We start from the raw sequence: 17,134 nt of genomic DNA, 5'->3' as shown, positions 1-17,134 counted from the left end.
GCTGAGAATGCCAGTAATCAATAGGCCAAATTCGTGGTAGAGCTTCGCTGTAGGTTCCAAGACTTTTTCACATCTCGGTCCAAACCAGCCCATCTCTAAGCCCAATTAGGTCTGACCCACATGGTCCGTTTAGGCTGCAAGCCCAAGCCCAAGTCCTAAATTGGCTTGATGGACCTAAACTTTTAGGCTTTTTGAATTAGCCCAATAGGCCCGGTCTTAAACACTTCGGCAGATCCTTGAATAATGAATAGTGGATTTCAATCAAAAAGAAAAAAAAAAGAATAATGAATATTGGATGACCTTCTTAGAAGCTTATGCACTAAACTACAATTAACATTGCAAAATTTTAGAGATAAGAGATGCCATACTACCTTTCCATATATGATTTTTTTTTTTTTTGTTGACCGATGGATTTACCCATCACACATGGTGACTGTAAATACATCCAATAGCATCAAAATACAGTATATCCTTAAGCTCCAGACTGCAAACATCAAGAAAGGTCCAAATACAATTAAGCATAGTGATGAAACACCTGCGATGTAACCCAATCCACTGGTCCATTTTCCTCTCCGAAAACATGAGATGCCTTTAAGTTAATCAGCCTCCGAGACATTCGCCATATATCGACAAGAAGGCGAACATCTGAGTATGGCTCAGGGCAGCCTGTTTATCCAACTGATGACACTTGATGATTTTTTCATGGTCAATGAGACCACCACAAGAGCCATGCACAATCTTGGGTACGGCTATTTACGCATTGGGTTGGTTGAACTAACCCAATGTTCACAGTCATTGGATTTGTTGTGGTCAGGCTCAACACTATGGGTTTGGATTGAAAGGTGTTTGGGCTTATTCCTCAGGCTCTCCCACAGCATTTACCCGAGCTCGGCTTAAAATTTAATCGGGCCCTGTTTCCAGGCTTAAAATTTATTTATTTTTTTATTTAAAAGTTCTAGTTAGCATGATATTATCTCTTGTCATGTTGAAATTAATGAATCAAACATATATCTTAACGCAAGTTATTATGTCTATTGATACTTCAAATAGGTAGAATGATTCAATCTAGCTACTGAAAATGTCATCTAATGCAGCAAAATCCCTGCTATTACCATCAATATCCTCATGCTATATATGTTGCAAAATCAGAAGAGTTTGTTCTGCTGCTAGGCGAATCCTCTGCAACAATCTCTGCTGTGGATTTTTAAACAGCTGCGCAAATTTGGACCTCATCCAGATCAGAGAACCAGTTTTTCAAAATGGAACAAAATTGTCTATTTTTTGAAATTTGGCCAGTAATCAAGTTGTAGAAAATTCCATTTCTTTGTGTTCTCAAGGAAAATAATCTTTGTATCAGATGCTTATTGGCAAGATGATGTGTTTAAAAGTCATTTAAGCTTCAGCTCCAAAATCGAATTCAAATGCTTCATTCCTGACCACTCGTCATCTCAAAAGGTTTTAACAATTTCTAGATCAGGAAATTCCATAGCCTTTAAAAGTGAGTTGTTGTTAGGATATCAATTCTCAAAAGAGGCTTTCAGTGTGTACGTCTACTGCAAAAAAACTTACTTCTGTCCCCAAAACCATTGAAGTGATTGCTGGGGTTTCACATATGACGTAAAGATTAAGATCCTGGAGGCAACTACTGGTTTTCCACCACCTTCAGACCTTATATGCAGAGCCTCGTAGATATCCGGTGTATCAGGAGCTTGGTTGGGGCAGAGATTTTATCCTGCAGCTCCCCCTCCCCGGATGAATAGGGGAAAGAACTTAGGCCCTTTGTCCCCAGATGTTAGAGTCTCAGGTTCATGGTCTTCCTTCCTGTCGCCCACGTAGTTGCCAGCCAGCGCCGGCGTTGGGCTCTTCGGCGTCCTCTCGGGTGCCAGATTCCGATCCATCCCATCCGCTGACTCGGTGGGAAATCGGAGACACCTCAACTCGTCAGCCAACCGTGTGGGCCGTCGGATGAACTCGGTTATTAATGAAATGCTCTGTTGGATTTGTCAGAAGTTCCACCTCATCACAAGTCTGGTCTCCCTGAGAGCACACCACCTCCGTCGCCTGCTCCGATTAAGACTCTCAATCTCTCCATTGGAGACATGTAATTTAGACTATCTTATGACCCCATACGATATATAGGATATCACAGTTAGCTTCTTCTCATCGGTTAGAGTCAGCTTCGTCAACTGTATCAGCCACATATATTACCAAATACTTATATTACAACAACACCAATTTTTTTCAAGTGGATCAATCATGTACTATAATAATATAAATCAAAAGTTTCATAAACTAAAGTTTCTATCTTTGGTTTTGGCTTAGCATCAAGCATGGCAGCTACAATGACAAGAAAGATGGCGGCAGCTGCTGCGGTGGGAGAGGAGGTGGCGGTCACGGCCAAAATTTTCGATTTATGAGGCTCTATTTTTATGATAATGATGTGGAAGGCTACTCGACGGGGATTGTCGGTGGATGGCATTTTCAATAAAGGCATGGTATAGATATTTGGAGGGCTACAGTATAATTTTTTTTAACTGTATAAGGAAGGTTCAGAACCCACAATGACATCTTCTCTGATGCCTCCATCATTGCCATGGAGGATAGTTCTGTCTTGACTATGCTTAATAAGGTCAAAGGCATCAGCATCTCATTCGTACATATTTTTATGATCTTCTCTCTCCATTGTTTGTCCCCTTCTCTCTTTTCAACCCAGACGCTACTACTTTCTCCCAATCCTAGATGCCTTCACAGCCACTCACTCCACGGTCCCTGCCAAGCCCAATCTCCCACTGCCACCATACCACCTTCCTCACCATCGTCTTTTGCTTCCTCCACCCTCCTCCTCATCATCCTCGCCCTCTTCCACCTCCTCCTCTTTTACTTCTATCACTCCCTCTGCCGCACCCGCCTCAACGACCGTACCTTCCCCTTCAACTCTCCTATCGCTTCTCCTTCTGCAACCTCCGCTCCGCCACTACCTCTTTCGACCTCTCTCGCTCCCTTGATTGTGGTGCCTCTAGTGAGATCTTCCGTGGCCTCCTCCTGGCGACAAGTCCGTCACCGTCAGATGCCTCGACCTCTTTTCTTCCTCCTCCCCTCCCTTCTCCTCCTCCAACCGTGAGTTTCGAATTCGAAGTACGTTGAACGATTTTGTCAGGAGAATTTTTTCCATGTGTCTCCCTCCCACTTTTCCCAAAAGTCCATGTATCAAATAAAGACTTTACCAATGCAGAAGCCTCCATTTTAATATTAATATGTTAGGCTCCGGTGACGCAGCGGAATGTAAATTTCAAAAGTTTTTACATGTATTCAACTATTGAAAATAAGTTTAACCATTAAACATAACTACTGGAACACAAAAAGCCTAGGAACTCCTTGATGATTGTAATCAAATAAAATAAACATGTATATAAACAAAAGATTAGAAGCCATATACCAACATGAAGACGAGCATCTGGTAATCATGAGATCTCCACAAGACTCCAAAGTAGAAGCCCTCCAATGGTGATCCACACAGGACTGATCAAGGCCCTTCCCAATAGGACATAGTACTGCAACCTTCTTCGCAAGTATGCTGCTGATCGTCTTTCGCAAGAACGGACTGCACCGTTGCTTGTATGCCTTCGAGACCTCTACTAGAACCACTCTAGAAACCATTTTTCAAATGATCTCACCATAAAAAAAATAAAATTGAATGTTCAACACTTGAATAATCTGATTTTAGGATAAGCATCACATTTTTTTTTCTCCCTCCCTTCCTTTCTATTTTTCTCTCTCTTTCCTTTATCTTTTTCTTGTCAGATTTTTTTCTATCTATTCCTCATCTAATCTCATGTCTAAAGCTCTCTTGGATTCAATTTTATCCCATATGGAGCACCCCTTATATAAGGTATGATGGGGTGCCACAAATAATTCTAAGGGGCGCCAACTCTTGGCATTCCATCTCCCTTACACAGTAAAAATAAATTTTTAGCATGTAAGCCTAAGGAGCATGGTGTGGAATAGGAAGCATTTTATCTATAGAAGGATCTCTCCTCTGCATAGAAAAATCTGACCGCCATCTGATGGTGCGTGGATAAGGGAATGGCGTGAGAAACTAAGAGTCCATAACAAGATGGACTCTTCCAATCTTCAATGCACAAAAGGATGTGGTGTCCCATTTAGTTTGGCATGTGAATTCCTTACTAGAGAAGGACTCTTCCTTCTCTTCCACATCGATATATCCCAAGGTGCTATCTAATGGTGCACAAAACAAAAGGACATGTGAAACATGATAAGAAAATTAAGAGGAATATGAAAGAAGGACTCCTCTTTTAAATGCCTAAAATAAATGTGACGCCATCTTTTTTTTCTTGCATGTGGTTTTGGCATGGAGAAGGTTGATTCCATATGAAATTCTTCCATAAAAATTAGATCAGCCACCTAACAATTAGATGGTTCAAACCTAATCACATTAGGTCAAGACAACAAAATAAGGGTTAGCATAAATACCTTTGCACTAAACCCAATTGAAAACTTGAGTTAATTCATGTGCTAGTAATTTAATTAACCCATTAAATTTATAATAAATGTAAATAGATTGGATCAAAATCAAATTTCTATTGTGTGTGATCCATTGGGTTCCAAATCTAACGAGCAGTGGACCAGACTCTTGATAAAACCCTAATCCAATTAGATTAGGTCAACTCAAGAGTCCCAATCAACTAGGACTCTTTTTAATTAATTTTTAAATTAAACTCTTTTAATTCTGATGAGTCTACAAGTCAAGATTGACATCTAGTAATATGTCATGACTATCTGAAAGATTTAAAATTTGATAAAATTATCAAAATTATTCTTTCGTGGTGAGTTACCATGCAATTCAATCTTTCGATCACACAACATCCCAAACAGGTCATGGGTATGAAAATATATCAAACCCAAATACCTATCCATATGTATCTCGATCTAATGATGATGACTCGATTAATGAATCAGTAGAAATTTTTTCTACTGTTCATCCCTACTTTGGCCAGAGACTCTCAGAGTCATCATCCTATGAGATCACATAGGATGTTCTCTCCTCCTACAAGGAGTGATCGATTCCTTGTTGATCACTCACAACCTCCTTGTACACTTCACCATACGTAGAATATCCCACACACATCTCAAAGTGGCATGCTAGGAAATAAACCAAAGTAAGGATCCATATACACAAGGTACCATGGTGATCTCAAGTTAAAGGATCACATGCACCACTTCAATTGAAGAATCATCTGTCAACATGCTGTAAGGCTCCATCGGATATTTTTTCTGTGGGTCAGTTCAGTAAACTCATTTCTCTAAATGAGCACCTACATTCTTGTATTAGTATCACCACACAAGTGATTGTGAGATCAACCATCATCTCCATCGAGCATACATAGGATGTACCAGTCTTACTGACATCATTGATCTCTGACTCGATGATCCAACGACTGAAAATATTTTATATTGGAGCTATCAAGATTTTAGGTCTTACTGGCATAATCTCATCATGGTCCTAAAATTATTGCCCTAATCTATGGGATTTATCATAAACATAAAAATATGATGCAGCAAATGATAAAACACAATACCTCATAAATAAAATAACTAATGTCATGCAAATGAGTAGGAAGATAACATTAAAAAGTTTCTTCGTATCACCCATGCGATTGGCTTGTAGGACACTATTCTTTCAATCTTCCACTTATACTAAAGTCAATCACCCCTGTACCTGATGTCCATGCAATCAGGGTGGTGAATACATTGCTGCTGTGTAAAGGCTTAGTGAACTGGTTCTTTATGCTATTCTTTATATGAACTCATATTATGATCAAATCATAAATGAGATGAAAGTGCCATAGAATGTGCGTGGGTTACAAGTGAGACCACACCTAACTCAGTGATGAACCCTTCATCAGGCAATTTTTCTTAGTAATCTTTACTAACAGCAATTAACTGAGTCAAATACAGTTTGCTGTTTGGAACTCTTCTAATTCATTTTTTTTTTAGTACTTCTCAAGTGCTTTAAGAATGTTTATCACAGTTTTCAAAAGATCCTATTAAGGATCTTCCTGAAATCAATGATTATGTACAAAGCATAAATCACATCAGGCTTGGTACATTGAATATATGGATAAGTAAACTCCTTTACATCCATTCATGTTGAACACCTTCAACATAAAATTCATGTACTTAAATTAGGACAAGCCTAGCATCCACTTATATTTATCCCTATAGATGCCAAGTATATTGGATGCTACACCTAAGTCTTTTCTATAAAAATTTTTGTGATAAGCATGTGATTGACCGAGCATGCAATATCGAAACTGCCTTCTTAATATGTTGTATCACATTCACATACAAAATCAAGAAGTTAGTGAGACTTCCACTGATCTTCTTGCACACACACATGGTTCATCTATATTTGATAAAGTCAAATATTTTGACTATCTCATCAAAAATAGAAGTATCAACTCCTTAATACCTGCTATAATCCATAAATAGATTTGTTCTCCCATTAGAGACAAACTCTTTAGATGGTGTGCGGCTATAGCAAGCATAAATTCGGATTGACATTCGTGTTAGCAGCCTGTTGGGTCACACCCATAGGTGTTTCAACCATAATCCATACTTGATTGATGTATAAAGAGTTCTTTTTGAATTTTATGATTTCAAGCCATCTATCAGAGCCTCTACTCATGACTATCTCCTAATAGATCAAAAAAATATCATTCGCAATGATGTATGGTGTATCGTCATTCTCAATGATAAATTCATATTTTGAGTGGTACACTACATACTCAGATTGACCTTCGGTGAGAAGGTGTGTGTCATGATTATACCTCATCAGTGGGCTCATCTGATCGAGGATCAACTTGTGGATCGTCCACAGATTATGATAGGATAGTTCATTAGTCTTGAACTTTTCAAGTTCAATTATCCTCCCACTGTCTCCTTTTTTTAAATTTTTTTTTTCAAAAGGTGACATACCTACTGACAAAACACTTTTTGTCCAGTAGGGTGTTAGAAGTAGTATCACATATTACTCTTAGGATAACCTATAAACTTATACTAATCTGATCTAGCATAAAATTTATGTTCATCAACTCTTTTCATATAAATTGGGTAACCTATCTCTTTTCATATCTCATATAGAGTGCTAGTAACAAATTTTGATTGTATCTAATTCAAAACACATACAGCAATATCTAGGATATTTTTTCAGAACAAGATTTGTGAAGCAAATTAGAGAACACACTATATCTCATATGAAGTGTCTATCTCTGGTTTGAGATATTATTAACCTTTGAATATTCAAATATACAAGGCGTAATAATATGCTTGCACCTTTTTTCTTATCCAGTAAATGAGATTTTAGTCATTTTACCCATGAGATAAGATTTACAAGTTCTATATGATCCAAAAATCATATAGATCAAAGAACTCTTCTTTGTATTACTTGTTTATCTTTAACTTATAAAATGATCAAATTGACAATGCCAGAAATATGTGACCATCACATATTCATTTTTTATTCTCATCAATATGAAGAACAACATCATTGAGTAACAGAAACATAAGTCCATAGTGATAAAATATACCAGAAGGAGAGAACTTTTACTCTTTACATTAATTTCAAAACCATGTTACAATAACAAAAAAATTAAAATAATATTTCTGATAAATTCAGGCATATAACAATAGTTTATTAGTTTCTAAGCCTTACTAGAAGGAACGTAGGTTCCTACAGCCTTAGCATGAATGGATTGTCCATCATAACCAAGAAGTATGTAGTCACCTTTCTTCAGCTTTATAGGTTCAGCATCACTTTGCATAAATAAGACCTATATGAGGTATCTCATACCCAAAATTCTAAAGCTGAGCACTCAATGATAAATTAATTTGTATCATATATAAATCATGAGCAGATGCAACTTTTGCATCCTACTACTACTTCACACTTGCAAGACAACTCTTGTAATTTATCTCTAATGCTCATCATTGCTGTAATGAAAATAGATTTCATTGTGAAGATATTCTTACCTTCTTCTCCTAGAAGACACTAAAGAAGAAATTTAGGAGAGGTAGAAGGATCAAATCCTAGATTAACTCACTATCCATGATATTGATTTAATCGCATGATTAATCTAATCATGATACACTTTGACAGTCATACTGTCATCTCCGTCATATCTCATATGCGGTTTTTTCTTCTTTATAGTATCATCTCCGAACAAATCAAAATCAAGAGAATAGGAGACTATCTCCTATATGAGAACTATTTTCGGGTTCCTCAACCATACTATGAAGTTCGATCAATTTTAAAAATATCCCATGCAGTGATAGTAAAGATGCAGATGAATATATAGAACATAAAAGGACTACTCATGATGACATGTATAATTTAGACAAGATTTTTATCTAAATGTGTCTCCCACTATTTTAGTAAATTTCATAGCCCTCAAGTATAAAAATCGAAGAAACCTATCATTTAGTTTTTTAGTGGGGTTGAGATTCCAATTCTTCATAAAAAGCATTGTGGATAGCACAACAAGCTCCTACGAGTTCAAAGGTAGGTAACTCCTTCCCAATTGTATCTCATGCAATTTTCAACATAATTTTTATCTCTAAAATACTTATAGTCTTATGGATAGCACAACAAACTATAATATTTGAGTTAAGTCGTATCTTTCAATCCTATATAGTCATATCTGAATAATACTATCCTTGTGGATAGCACAACAAGGCAGCATTATCAAAATATGCCATAAGCATCACTAAGTCAACATCATATCAATCTCTATAGTAAGCCTTGTGGATAGCACCACAAACTTACTATAGTTTTTGACATACTCTATTGACTTAGTATGAGTTAAGTACTATTAGCTTTATTATGCACCAAGATAGTATCAAATCAGTCTCCACTATTGAAAATTATATCCTAAAGCCAATCATTTGACGATTGTGCTGATTATAAATATATATAAATTGATCAATAATAAAAATTATTTGATATTTTTTATCACAATGTTACATCCTCTAATAAACTCCTATATTGTGATGAAGTTTTTAGGACTACTTTGATCGATAAAGAAGGATTTATCGCATAGTCCTTAAACTGGTTCACAATCAAACGATACTCTATTACTAGGATGATAGCAATCTCAAGTATAGGTCATGGTATGCCATATGCGTTGGTTGTTCTTGTAACCAAATGGTATAGAGATACTGGTATGGCATGCAGGTGAGATGTAGGAGTACATCATTACTTAACGTGACCAACTGCGGAGCATTTTGCTGTCAAGGATAGCTCGCGAAAGATATGAATATAAGTATCCCTCCGATCTGAGATCACCACGGTGACTTGCAAGCAACTCACTGTACTTTGATGCTGGACTAACTGAGTTTCTAATTTAAAGATGGAAGCTGGAGAGTAGTCAAGTATTTATCAAATTGATGTGTGAGTCAAGATGGGATTGATCCCTCCAAATTAGTCGGAGATATACATCAGTGTATTTCAATTTAGCAAAATCTGAGCCTGGATAATCCATGTGATAGATTTGAAAAAAAAATTAAAATACAATGTGGATGACTTATGTAAGATTGACAGTTAAATCTTAGGTCATCCTCGAGTATTAAGGTCAAAGAGATGAATTATACGACAACCATACGCCAATAGGTTCTTGAATGTTGTTTTATCTTCATTCGATTTATCTGGACGTCGGGTCATCATTACTAGATGGTTACATTGATTGGTTTTAGAAGGTATTCCTATGCTACTGACTTAGATTCAAACCTATGGGGTTACACTCAAAAAAAATTTCTGACTGATCACGTGGCTGATCGACGATTGAGAATCGTTCAAGAACTTAATCGTCAATTCGATTGATGGTTAACCTTATACAAAAATTATAATAAATTAATTTACTAAATATTGATGAATTAATGAAGGATTAATTAGTAATTAGATTACTGATTAGTTTAATTTGATTAAGCAAAGAGGATTAAATAAAATCTAATTAAATTGGATTTAATTAGGTTTGATTCGATTAGGTTATGAGATGACCTAATCATTAAGGGAGAATTATTTCTGATTTGATCAGGAGTTTGATTCAATCAATTCTTAATTTGATTGAAATTTGATTAAAAATTTATGAACCTAATTAGATTAAGTTTTGTATATTTTATTTGGACTAAACCAGATGTGATTTGGTTTGGATTCAAATAAAGAAATTAAGAGTCCTTATTGGAATAGGACTCTTCTCCCTGTGCCAATCCAGTTTGCACGCTATATATCTCTATGTACAAAATTATTTTGTATGATATTTTTTCACAGCAAAAAGTCTTTTTCCTTCTCTATCTTACATCTAAATCTAATTTAATTTTGATGGAAGAAATATTCTAAAATTAGATTTCAAAATATTCCTTATCAGGAGAATCTGTTCTCATCCAGATCAACCTTTCCACGCCAATAAATTTTTTTCTCCTTATATTGTAATATTTTGAGAAGATTTTTTATGAAAGATCAGTTGAAAAACTAATTTAATGATAAAAAAATATAAAAAGGGGTATCCCATATTTTTTTGGTATGTTTTGGGATGTAGAATTGTGAAAGGAGGCAAAATCCTGTAAGAGTCCAGGATCACTAGGACTCTTCATCCCACTTCCTTACATGCTTATAAAAAGGTCTTTTGTGGTATTTTTTATGTGTGTAAGATATCAGAAGAGAGATCTTCATGTAAAAGAAGTTTGGGCATGGTTCATGACATAAAAAATAGAGAGGAGGGACCTCTCTCTTGGGTTATGCACAAAAACCTAAATTCCATGTTTTTGATTCTAAAGGTTTGGGAAGAGAGAATAAATTAGAGAAAAAATTATTTTCTTTTTATCTTTTTTCTGTCTCTTCATCTCCTTCAAAAGTTCATCTTCAATCTCTGAAAAGATTCTAAAAATTTTAAAAAAAGTCCAAATCGGCCAAAAAGAAGGTCTTCATGTGAGCTAGCACTTTCAAGAAGATCGATCAGATCGAAGCTTCAGTAGATTTTTCGTAGAGGTCGGATGCATGTGCAGCTGTGACTAACTAGCAAGGATCCTCTCTATCATATCTCTCAATAGTGGAGATCATTGATCCATGCTCAGATATCAAGTTCTGAACTCAGATTAGAAGTAGATGTGATCTACTGCTCACATGCATGCATGCTGATTTTATCTTCAGTATTTTTTAGATTTTATATGTAATATATCATGTCATAGATCCTAAAGTAGGTTGATTTGATGATTAGATCATATGCATATTAAATTAATTTAATTAATTTAATGATCTTTCACTATAATTTTTTCAAAAAAATTTCGAAATACATGCATGAAATTACCTATATTCACCAACACCCACAACAAGTCTTGTGGATAACACAACAAGCCTATTATAGTTTTTGACATAATACTAGCTTAGCATGAAGGAAGGCATAGGTAGTGTTCTTAACACTTCATTATTATAAATTAATATAATTTAAATGAGGGACTTAGGTCTCATGCACATCCAAAACATATATATAAAAATGCATCACATACAATTTTAAATCTAACTACCAGCATGTAAGAGCATATATAGAAAAACTAATGGTTATGGACTTTTGAAAAATCATCCGAGCCATAGGATGATTTATGGGTCTAACCCTAGGTCCATCATAAATTGAACCATCTCATGGTCAATCTTAATGCGCCTCTGCTCTCCAAATATCTGATAGCCTAGTCTTCATCTCCATGAAAACTACCATGAATACTCGATCTTTATCTGAAAATAGAACAAAATAATTTTTATCTATTTTTAAATATTTTTTTATTATTTTACATCAATATATAAAAATCTCAATCAACTATTAGAAATATAGAAAAGAAAGGTTCAGCTGATAATACAATGCATCAGGGGCACCCAGCCCCTATTGTAACTCTTGCAGATGTATTTATATAATCAGCCTACAGAGAAGCATTCATGTATACATCCATCACATGGATGTACCATAGTTCATAATCAGTTAACATACATTTTATAACAATTATAAAATATAAAAATAAACAACTCATGTTATTTTAATTGTGATATCATTCATAAATATGTCAATGGAGATGTTTAAATATATAGGCATAGAACCCATCTAGGGTTTTTGATTTGGATTTAACACTTGACTCAATTTTTAATTTTAAGTCAATCATTTGTCATCTTTTTTGAGTTGGGTTGACCAATTCTTAGGTTAATCCTAATTCAATTATGTTAGCATAAATTCGATCAACCATGACTCAAACCCTAATCGAATTAGGTAAATGACAATTTGATCAACTTAAATTAAACATGACTTCTAATCAAATTAGAATTATGAATTTGATTTAATCTATAATCATTAATTCTTATCACATTAGATCAAATGAATTATAGTGAAACAAATCCATCGACAAAAATTTTAATCTATGTCTGATGCATCCTTTCCATGATCAAATTTTTCTGGCTCCATACATACCTTGGACAACAACCAAGATGGAAGACCCACAATGGTGAGTGCCCAATAACATGGTGGTCGGCCCTTAGATCTTAGGTAAATGCATCTTATGCAAAAATTCTATCTTGATAATGCACATCCAATGTATCATTCCAAGGCTCTATGCATCACATACACTGGATTACAAGGATTACAATACTATCAAAATTAGATCATGTGATTTCATCTAAAACTTGTCTCACAAGTGTAAAGTCCATAGAATTTTATATCCAAAGTTTGACCATAGATTGATAATATTTTATCATTAACAAAAAGTGCATCAAAAATATCAATTTAATATCAATAAGAAAATCTAATTTTGACATAGTTTGAATTGGATCTAATCCATATCACAATAATAATATGAAATTTGATTGAATCAATCAAGGGTAGCTCTGATACTACTGTTGGATTTCGATAATGTAGTGAAATATAAATTTCAAAAATTTTTATATGTATTCAACTATTGAAAACAAGTTTAACCATTAAACATAACTATCGGAACACAAAAAGCCTAGGAACTCCTTGATGATTGCAATCAAATAAAATAAGCATGTATATAAACAAAAGATCAAAAGCCATATACCAACATGAAGATGAGTATCTGGTAATTATGAGATATCCACAAGGCTTCAAAGTAGAAGCCCTCTAATAATGATCCACACAAGACTGATCAGGGCCTTTTCCAATAGGATGTAGTATTGTAGCCTTCTTTGCAAGTACGCTGTTGATCGTCCTTCATAAGAATAGATTATACCATTGCTTGTATACCTTCAAGATCTCCACTAGGACCACTCTAAAAATCATTTTTCAAATAATCTCACCACACAAAAAATCAGATTGAATGTTCAATACTTGAACAATCTGATTTTAGAACAAGCATCACATACTTTCCTTTTTCTCCTTCTCTTCCTTTCTATTTTTCTCTCCCTTTTCTTTGTCTTTTTCTTTTCAAATTTTTTTCTATCTATTCCTTATCTAATCCTATGCCTAAAGCCCTCTTGGATTTAATTTTATCCCATATGGGGTGCCCCTTATATAAGGTATGAAGGGATGCCACAAACAATTCCAAGGGGCGCCAACTCTTGGCATCCCATCTCCCTTACACGGTAAAAATAAATTTTTAGCATGTAATCCAAAGGAGCATGGTGTGGAATAAAAAGCATTTTATCTGTAGAAGGACTCCTCCTCTACGTAGAAAAATCTGAATGCCATCTGATGGCGTGTGGATAAGGGAATGGCATGAAAAACTAAGAGTCCATAACAAGATGGACTCTTCTAATCTTCAATGCACAAAAGGATGTGGCATCCCATTTAATTTGGCATGTGAATTCCTTGCCAGAGAAGGACTCTTCCTTCTCTTCTATGCCCACATATCCCAAGGCACCATCTGATGGCGCACAAAACAAAGGGATGTGTGAAACATGGTAAGAAAATTAAGAGGAGTATGAAAGAATGACTCCTCTTCTTAAATGCCTAAAATAAATGTGACACCATCTTTTTTTTTTCTTGCATGTGGTTTTGGTGTGGAGAAGATTGATTCTATATGAAACTCTTTCATAAAAATCAAATCAGCCACCTAACAATTAGATGGTTCAAACCTAATCACATTAGGTCAAGGCAACAAGACAAAGGTTAGTACAAATACCTTTGCACTAAATCCAAATAGAAACTTGGGTTAATTCATGTGCTAGCAATTTAATTAATCTATTAGATTTACAATAAATCTAAATAGATTGGATCAAGATCAAATCTTTATTGTGTATGACCCACTGGATTTCAAATCTAGCTAGTAGTAGATCCAGACTCTTGATGAAATCCTAATCCAATTAGATTAGATCAGCTTAAGAGTACCAATCAATTAGGACTCTTCCTAATTAATTCTTGTATTAAACTCTTTAAATTCTAACGAGTTTACAAGTCAAGATTGATGTCTAGCAATGTGTCATAACTATCTAAAATATTTAAAATTTTATAAAAATATCAAAATTATCCTTCCATGGTGAGTTACCGTGTAATTCAATTTTTCAATCACACAACATCCCAGATAGGCCATAGGCATGAAAATATGTCAAACCCAAATATCTATCCGTATGTATCTCGATCTAATGATGATGACTCAATTGATGAACCAGTAAAAATTTTTCTACTGTTCATCCCTGCTCTGGCCAGAGACTCTCAGAGTTATTATCCTATGAGATCACATAGGATGTTCTCTCCTCCTACAAGGAGTAACCGATTCTTTGTTGACCACTCACAACCTCCATACACACTTCACCATACCTAGAATATCCCACATACATCTTAAAGTGGCAGCTAGGGAATAAACCAAAGGATCCATATACACAAAGTACTATGGTGATCTTAGATCAAAGGATCACATGCACCACTCCCACTAGAGAACCATCTGTCGACATGCTGTAAGGTTCCATTAGATGTTCTTTCTGTGAGTCAGTTCAATAAACTCATTTCTCTAAATGAGCACCTATATCTTTGTATTAGTATCACTACACAAGTGATTGTGAGATCAATCATTCTCTCTATCGAGCATACATAGGAGGTATCAGTCTTATCGGTATCATCGATCTCTGACTTGATGATCCAACGATTAAGAATATTTTAGATTGGGGCTATCAAGATTTTAGGTCTCATTGGCATGATCTCATTATGATCCTAAAATTATTTCCCTAATCTATAGGATTTATCATAATCATAAAAATATGATGGAGCAAATGATAAAACACAATATCTCATAAATAAAATAACTAATATCATGAAAATAAGTAGGAAGATAACACAGAAAAGTTTCTTCACATCATCCATAGGATTGGCTTGTAGGGTACTATTCTTTCATAATATATATATATATGTATATATTAGATTTCAAAACCTCGGCTCTCTCGGTCTCATAAATTGCAGGTTTGGAGTACCTGTGCCTTGGCTAATCATTAAAATTAGGCCAAAGATTTTGACCCACTCTGTCCATATAGGGCAAGAAAAATCAATCAATCCAGTTCACCTCCTTATCACATGCTGTGTCCAGCCCATGAAGGGTCTGCTTGCTGTCCAACCTGTTATGCTGGGGAATTGGGTGGGATTGGCTCTCCCTGACCTTTGCGCCAGTGAGTTTTGGGCTCAAGCCCATCTTTGCAAATGGACTTGCCTTCAACACAGGTGCCCTCCCCTCCTAGCAAGCCTACAGTTAGGGCTGGAACTGGGCCTGAATGGGCGAGGCCATACCCTTGCTCGAGCCAGATCTGAAATAATTTTTTGGGCTTCGAGCTGGGCTTAGGCCCAATTTTTTTTGGAACATACCAACCCGAGCCTAGGTCCAAGCCCAGCTCGAGCCCAATTGGGCCAACCCAACACTTCGCTTTCACTTCACCAACCTTCGCTAACCGCCTGCGTCGGACCCAACTTCGTCCACAATCACCACTCACCTCCACTTCTGAATCTTGGGAGTAAAGCTCTAGAAAGAGAAATCAAGGGGGCTAAAAGAGCTCTGGTAAAGGAATCGAAAGGAGAACTCACCTGATCGAATAATGAAGGTTTGGGGCTTTCTTATTGAAAAATATATCCTAAAATCAATGGTTTGATGATTATGCTAATTATAAAGGTATATGAATTGATAAATAATAAAAAATTATTTAACTTTTTTCATCACAAGATTATATTTTCTAACGAACTCTTGTATTGTGATGAAGTTTTTAGAACTATTTTGATCGATAAAGAAGGATTTATTACGTAGTCCTTAAACTCGTTCATGATCAAACAATATGCTATTACTAGGATGATAGCGATATCTAGTGTAGGTTATTGTGTGCCATATGCATTGATTGTCCTCATAACCAAATGTTGTAGAGATATTGATATGGTATACAAGTGAGATGTAGGAGCACATTTTACTTAACATGACCAACTATGGAGCACTCTACTGTCAAGAGTAGCTCGCGAAGGGTATGGGTATGTGTCCCTCCGATCTGAGATCACCATGATGATATGAAAGTAACTCATTATACTTTGATGTCGAACTAACTGAATTTTAAATTTAGTGACAAAAGATTTTTAGATGCAGTCAAATACTTATCAAATTGGTGCATGAGTTAAGATGGGATTGATCCCTCTGAATTAGTAGGAGTTATGTATCAATGTATTTCAATTTAGCAAAATCTGGACCTAGGCAATCCATGTGATGGATTTGAAAGATTAAAATATAATCTAGATGACTTATCTAAGCTTGACAGTTAAATCATAAGTCTCCTTGGGTATTAAGGTCAAAGGGATGAATTATACGATAACCATATGCCAGTAGGTTCTTGAATGTTGCTTTGCCATCATTCAACCTATCCGGATGTCGGATCTCATTACTAGATGGTTACATCGATTGGTTAAAAAATTTATTTTTTTGCTAGTAGCTTAGATTCAAACTTATGGGGTCATACTCAAAAAAAATTTCTGATTGATCATGTGGCTGATCAATTATTGAGAATCATTCAAGGGCTTATCATCAATTCGATTAATGATTAACCTTTTGCAAAAGTTATAATAAATTATTTATCAAATATTAGTGAATTAATGAATGATTAATTAATAAT

The sequence above is a fragment of the Elaeis guineensis genome, chromosome 8 (genome assembly GCF_000442705.2).
Source record: "Elaeis guineensis isolate ETL-2024a chromosome 8, EG11, whole genome shotgun sequence".
Classification (NCBI taxonomy): Eukaryota; Viridiplantae; Streptophyta; class Magnoliopsida; order Arecales; family Arecaceae; genus Elaeis; species Elaeis guineensis.
This window is presented reverse-complemented; position numbering follows the sequence as displayed.